The sequence below is a fragment of the Mchenga conophoros genome, linkage group LG9, assembly GCF_057382185.1.
Source record: "Mchenga conophoros isolate Kocher_MC1m ecotype Shallow Benthic linkage group LG9, M_conophoros_male_GT1.1, whole genome shotgun sequence".
NCBI lineage: Eukaryota > Metazoa > Chordata > Actinopteri > Cichliformes > Cichlidae > Mchenga > Mchenga conophoros.
The window spans coordinates 21,939,040-21,945,026 of NC_140534.1; positions in this window are offsets into that span (position 1 = coordinate 21,939,040).

Here is a 5,987-nt window from a genome sequence, read left to right on the forward strand (position 1 = left end):
TTTACAGAGACATTAGAAACAAAAACAAATAAAAAGCATGATTTAAAATTGATTAAAGCAAGCAAACTAACTAACTAACTAAATAACAAACAAACAAACAAAACAGTATATAAAATCAAAACACATAAAATCACAACAGTAGATAAAATCAGTAGTTAAATGTAAGTTTTGAAATTTAAGCTTAAAAGTGTGGATTTGGTGCTTTATTCAAATGCAGCTGAGAATAGGTGAGTCTTCAACCTGGATTTAAATAAACTGAGTGTTTCAGCTGATCTGAGGCTTTCTGGGAGTTTGTTCCAGATATATGGAGCATGAAAGCTGAATGCAGCTTCTCCGTGTCTGGTTCTGACTCTGGGAACTGATAAAAAAACCGGATCCAGATGACCTGAGGGATCTGGAAGGTTCATACTGGGTCAGGAGGTCACTGATGTATTTTGGTCCTAAACCATTCAGAGCTTTATAGGCCAGCATCGGAACTTTAAAGTCTATCCTCTGACGGACAGGCAGCCAGTGTAAAGACCTCAGAGCTGGACTGATGTGGTCCACTTTTTTGGTCTTAGTGAGGACTCGAGCAGCAGAGTTCTGAATGAGCTGCAGCTGTCTGACTGATTTTTTAGGTAGACCTGTAAAGATGCTGTTACAGTAATCAAGCCTACTAAAGATGAATGCATGGACTAGTTTTTCCAGGTCCTGTTGAGACATCAGATCTTTTATCCTTGATATATTCTTGAGGTGATAGTAAGCTGACTTTGTTATTGTCTTAATGTGTTTTTCTAAGTTTAGGTCTGCATCCATCACTACACCCAAATTTCTCGCCTGGTTTGTGGTTTTTAGGTGTATAGACTGTCTCTGGTGACCTGTAATCGTTTTTCTTTGGCACCAAAGACTATTACTTCATAACCAGTCGTTAATTTCCTCAATGCATTTACCAAGAGCCTGTACAGGGCCTTGGTCTCCTGGTGACATTGTGATATATATTTGTGTGTCATCTGCAAAGCTATGATAGTTTATTTTGTTGTTCTTTATAATCTGTGCCAGTGGGAGCATGTAAATGTTAAACAGAAGGGGTCCCAAGATGGAACCTTGGGGAACTCCACATGTGATACTTGTCTGCTCAGATGTGAAGTTACCTATTGATACAAAGTATTTCCTGTTTTCTACGTATGTTTTGAACCAGTTTAGTACAGTTCCTGAAAGACCTGTCCAGTTCTCCAGTCGTTTGAGTAATATGTTGTGGTCAACTGTATCAAATGCTGCACTGAGATCCAGTAAAACTAAGACTGACATTTTTCCACTGTCTGTATTCAGACATATGTCATTAAACACTTTGGTCAGAGCGGTTTCAGTGCTGTGGTTCTGTCTAAAACCTGACTGGAAGGCATCGTAGCAATTATTCTGTTTTAAGAAGTAACTGAGCTGTTGAGAAACTGCTTTTTCAATGATCTTACTTAAAAATGGGAGATTTGAGATCGGCCTGTAGTTGTTCATTTGTGTCTTGTCAAGATTGTCCTTTTTCAGTATAGGTTTTATTACAGCAGTTTTTAGTGATTCTGGAAACACACCTGATAATAAAGAAAAGTTGACGATCTGTAACAGGTCTGACTCTAAAGTCTTTGAGACCTTTTTGAAAAAACTTGTTGGCAGGACATCTAAACAGCAGGAGGAGGAGTTCAGTTGACCTAAGATGTCCTCCAGGTCTTTGCTGTTAATCGGGTGAAACTGTTTCATGGTGTTTAAACAGTTTTTTGGTGGACACAGTACATATCCCGGATCTGCTGTTGATTTTTTGGATTTTTTCTGTGAAGAATTTGGCGAAGTCATTGCAGGCCATGGTTGAATGAAGTTCAGCTGCCACTGGCACAGGAGGGTTTGTTAGCCTGTTTTGGCTTCCCTTCATTGGCTTCCTGTTAAATCCAGAATTGAATTCAAAATCCTGCTCCTCACATACAAGGTCCTAAATAATCAGGCCCCATCGTATCTTAATAACCTTGTAGTACCATATCACCCTATTAGAGCACTTCGCTCTCGCTCTGCAGGCCTACTTGTTGTTCCTAGAGTATTTAAAAGTAGAATGGGAGGGAGAGCCTTCAGTTTTCAGTTTTCAGGCCCCTCTTCTGTGGAACCAGCTTCCAGTTTGGATTCGGGAGACAGACACTATCTCTACTTTTAAGATTAGGCTTAAAGCTTTCCTTTTTGCTAAAGCATATAGTTAGGGCTGGACCAGGTAACCCTGAATCCTCCCTTAGTTATGCTGCAATAGACATAGGCTGCTGGGGGATTCCCATGATGCATTGAGTTTTTCCTTTCCAGTCACCTTTCTCACTCACTATGTATTAACAGACCTCTCTGCATTGAATCATATCTGTTATTAACCTCTGTCTCTCTTCCACAGCATGTCTTTTATCCTGTCTTCCTTCTCTCACCCCAACCGGTCGCAGCAGATGGTCGCCCCTCCCTGAGCCTGGTTCTGCCGGAGGTTTCTTCCTGTTAAAAGGGAGTTTTTCCTTCCCACTGTTGCCAAAGTGCTTGCTCATAGGGGGTCATATGATTGTTGGATTTTTCTCTGTATCGCCTTGAGGCGACTTATGTTGTGATTTGGCGCTATATAAATAAAATTGAATTGAATTGAATTCAACTGTAGAAAATAAGACCCGAGCATTATGATTGTTTTTAGTGATGATGTCAGAGAAGTAGGACCTCCTTGCACTCCTCAGTTGTAAATTATAATTGTGAAGTTTCTCTTTATAGATGTCATAATGAACCTGGAGGTTTGTTTTTCTCCATCTGTGCTCAGCTTTCCTACACTCTCTTTTTTCATTTTTCACTAGTGTGGAGTTTCTCCATGGAGACTTTTTCCTTCCAGAGATAACCTTCACCTTAATGGGAGCAATAGTGTCCATTACATTTAACATGTTAGCATTGAAGCTATTGACGAGCTCATTGACTGACCCTCTGGACAGGTCAGCTGTTAATGGGAAGACCTGGTTAAAAATTGCACTACTGTGTTCAGTTATACACCGTTTTGTGATCACTGTTGTTGATATATTTATGTGGGCTGAGATTTTACTTTCAAAGAAAACACAGTAATGATCAGACAGGCCCACATCAGACACAGTAACCTCTGAAATGCTCAGGCCCTTGGAGATCAGTAGGTCAAGAGTGTGTCCTCTATTATGTGTGGCCTCTGTTACATGCTGAGTCAGCCCAAAGTTGCCCAGAGTGTTACTCAGGTCTTTAGTCCCTTTGTCCTGAGGGTTGTCCACATGGATGTTAAAATCCCCAGCAATAATTACACAGTCAAAATCAACACAGATCACAGCCAGCAGTTCACTGAGGTCATTAAAAAAGTCTGTGCAGTATTTGGGAGGCCTGTAAACATTAAGAAACACAACTTTGGATGGGGCCTTCAGCTGTAAAGCCACATATTCAAAAGACTGAAAACTTCCAGGAGATAGCTGCTTACATTGAAATGATTCATTAAAGACAGCGACCCCCCCTCCTCTCCTGCTCACCCTGGCCTCACTGATAAAACTGTAGTTAGGAGGGGTCGTCTCGATGAGAACAGCTCCACTGTTACTTTGGTCCAACCAAGTTTCAGTTAAAAACATAAAATCAAGGCTGTGCTCAGTGATTAAATCATTAATTAAAAATGTTTTCCCAGCTAGAGATCTAATGTTTAATAAAGCCAACTTAAGTGTTTTAGAGGTCCCTCGTGTTTGGGAGCAGTCTGTGGCACACAAGGTATGTTTACTATGTCTAAAGATCTTTTAGAGTGCAGCTCTCTGTGTTTTGACCAGGCCACATGTCTCCTGTCACCTAAAAGTACAGAAATTTTAAAACCTTCTAGTAAACAGGGTCCCAGCTTCTCCTGGGAAAAGTCACCACTGCCATAATCCTCGCAGCCCGGACCCTTCACACATCACACATCAGACTGCGGAGACAGGGCATGAAGGTGGTAAGGAGGAACTAAGGGGGGCGAGGCTGGGCAATGTGACTTCGATTGCTCTGTTGAGGGTGGGGCTCGATGGCGAACCTTTGGCCGCTCTGGTGGGGGGTTTATGGGGGATTGGGACGGGGGGTAGATCTGAGCCCAGCATTGACCCACTCCATCATCTCCTCAGTGAATTTCAGGTGTGGGGAGGAGGGAGAAAGGGAGGGGGAGGAGGGTGATGGCCTGTCAGGGGTTTGGGGGACTGGGATTGATGATGACAACACAAACAGAACGACACTACTATAAATGTATCTTCTAAAAACTGGACTTTTACTGAGGCTGGAATTAACTTGGCTTATTTATTCAAATTTCCTTCAGGAAATGTAAAGCAGCTCTTTTACATAACAGACACATCAGTTCTGGAAATCCTTGTGTAAAAAGTGAAGCAAACTGCCTGGTGTTTTATGGGGAAGTGAAACTTGCCACTTCCTTTTCTCGAGCCAGTGGATGCTAGACTAAATTTGTTCCTCCTTAAAATTCATTTATAGAACAGTCTGATGGCACAGGGCCATTGAAATGAGTCTTCACATTCAGTCCAACTTGTGTTGCTTAATATGTATCCTGCTGATGTGTCCTGGAGCAAATCTTTGCTCTGTTGTGACCTCTGACCCCAGAACATAAATTATGGAGAATTGATTTTCCTAACATTTGATCTTTGAAGTATCCACTGAAGAAGAAGTATTAACCTTTAGAAATTAAAATATAACCCGTATGACTGTGCAGATCATCTACACTGATCATGCCTTGTACATTTTTGAAACAGTTTCATATGGATTGACTGTTGTTCTATTGAGTGCAGTGTCTCCAGAAATACCGTAGAAACCTCATAAAGTGGAGATTTGATTTTTATGCATCTTTATCCATAGCTTTCTCATTAAAATATGTTTTTTTCTTTAAAATACCTTCAGAAGCTTACGTTCAGAAGACAGATTAAAACTTGAATATTCTTAATTAAGCTGCTTAACATAAAATTTAAGTTAATTTATGTTACCTCTCTGGGGGTACACAGCAAACTGAGGACATTATACTTCAATGCTGTGCTCTTGAGTTATTATATTACTGTCTAATCCTATAGCAGCTAAGGGATGGATCAAAATAAAACGGTCCATTAACTTCACCAAAAAAGAAAGATTTAAGCCTGATTTTAAAAGCAGAGAGGCTCCCTGTGTCCCCAGCCAAAACTATAGTCTGCACATTTTCTATAACAAGAAATCTAAAATATGGTGTTTCCAGGATTTTTTAATGGGGTAAAAAAGGTGGGAACTGAGAACAAGGTGGGAACATTCATGTAGAAATTGCTGAGCACAATTTTCAGGTTTATTTGTAACCCAGTGTCTTATTGCAGATTTATTGCATAAAAAGAAGTATAACCAAACAGTTTAAACAGAATTCGGTGTGGGTTAATTGTTTTGCAGAGTTGGAAGTTTGGACTTTTTTACTTAATTAAAGGTTCATATACAAATGTCCTAAAGTAAACATGCTCATTATATAGAATGGCACTTTTCACTCATAAACATTACATTGGATTATCATTCTTAATTTATTGACGTGTATGTCACTTTAATGTTGCAGCTGTTGATCACTTTAATGGATAGATTTATAATAATACAGTTATTACAATAATGCAAACATAGAAACTCATAAATAAAGTACAAGTGCATTAAACCTGTACCTTTGTAAAATACTAGCTACATAACTGCTGGTCCTATCCATGACTTCGCCCAATATTGTAGGGCATTGGAGATTGCCAGTCACATTTCAGGGGTGACCTGTGCCACCACATGCCACTCTCTGGACACACCCCTGACCTAAAAGTCATATTCTGGCTATTTTGACAAAATATGGTTGCATTTCTTTTTAGGTTGGGCAGCATAGGCCTATTCTGATACCAAACCTTAATTAAAAAGTATGTGACTTCATTTTGAATCCTTTTGATATTTCTCTAAAAAAAAAGTTGAGGCTGTGCACACCACATTTTACGCAAACTCTCCATTTT